This window comes from Sapajus apella, unplaced genomic scaffold, assembly GCF_009761245.1.
Source record: "Sapajus apella isolate SASKATOON/1434 unplaced genomic scaffold, GSC_monkey_1.0 scaffold95, whole genome shotgun sequence".
Taxonomy (NCBI): Eukaryota; Metazoa; Chordata; class Mammalia; order Primates; family Cebidae; genus Sapajus; species Sapajus apella.
The window spans coordinates 80-417 of record NW_022437035.1 but is presented as its reverse complement, the minus strand read 5'-3'; positions in this window follow the sequence as shown (position 1 = coordinate 417).

The window sequence follows — 338 nt, the reverse complement described above, 5'->3', positions numbered from 1 at the left end:
TCCTGGAGGGGGCTGGAGGGAAGGGCAGCCTGGGGGCTCAGACCCAGCTGAACTGATCCAGATTCGCTCATGGTTTCATTCACAGGCCTTCCAGGGCTGGAGCAAGAGGGTGACAGAGGCTGGGAGGATGTTTTTGTCTCACTTCCCCATCTGCCTGGGTCACTGTGGGATCATAACTACTGCTGTCCCACACCTGACAGTAATAGTCAGCCTCATCCCCGGCCTCGACCCTGCTGATGGTCAGGGTGGCGGTGTTCCCAGAGTTGGAGCCAGAGAATCGCTCAGGGATCCCTGAGGGTCGATCGCTATCATCATAGATGACCAGCACAGGGGCCTGG